Source organism: Penaeus monodon, chromosome 24, assembly GCF_015228065.2.
Source record: "Penaeus monodon isolate SGIC_2016 chromosome 24, NSTDA_Pmon_1, whole genome shotgun sequence".
Taxonomy (NCBI): Eukaryota; Metazoa; Arthropoda; class Malacostraca; order Decapoda; family Penaeidae; genus Penaeus; species Penaeus monodon.
The window spans coordinates 26,001,572-26,001,990 of record NC_051409.1 but is presented as its reverse complement, the minus strand read 5'-3'; the positions used below and the strand labels follow the sequence as shown (position 1 = coordinate 26,001,990).

Genomic DNA, 419 nt, shown 5'->3' with positions numbered 1-419 from the left:
ACTTCACTAACTAACCACTCCTCCCCACCCTCTCCCATCTCCCTACAGTCCCCCTCCCCTATATACCCCCCCTTCCCCAACTACCCCCCCTCCCCTTCACGCTCGACATGCTTCACCTGTCACACCGTGAAATGGAAGTTATTCATGAAGCTGATGTATACAGAGGGTGACTTTTCCCCCGGTCGCCGTAAACAATAATTGATTCAAAATAGTCTACTTAACTTTCGCTTAAGGATAAAATTAATTCGTCATGGAACAATAATTAAGGAATAAAAATGAGGACAATCGTGTTTGTAAATAGAAGGAGACGTGAATAAATCTAAGGAATAAAAGCGAAAACAAATGATTAAAAAAAATTACAAGATGAGTTTTTACAATAAATAATAACCGACTTTTCTCAAGGAAATTTTGCAATTGCA

The 419-nt window shown here is 39.4% G+C and overlaps 1 long non-coding RNA gene across 1 annotated transcript in view; it reads right to left on the bottom strand.

Annotated features, from left to right (window-relative positions):
* LOC119588686 overlaps window positions 1-419 on the bottom strand; it is a 32,044-nt gene that overhangs the window by 31,312 nt on the left and 313 nt on the right. The window lies entirely within an intron of this gene.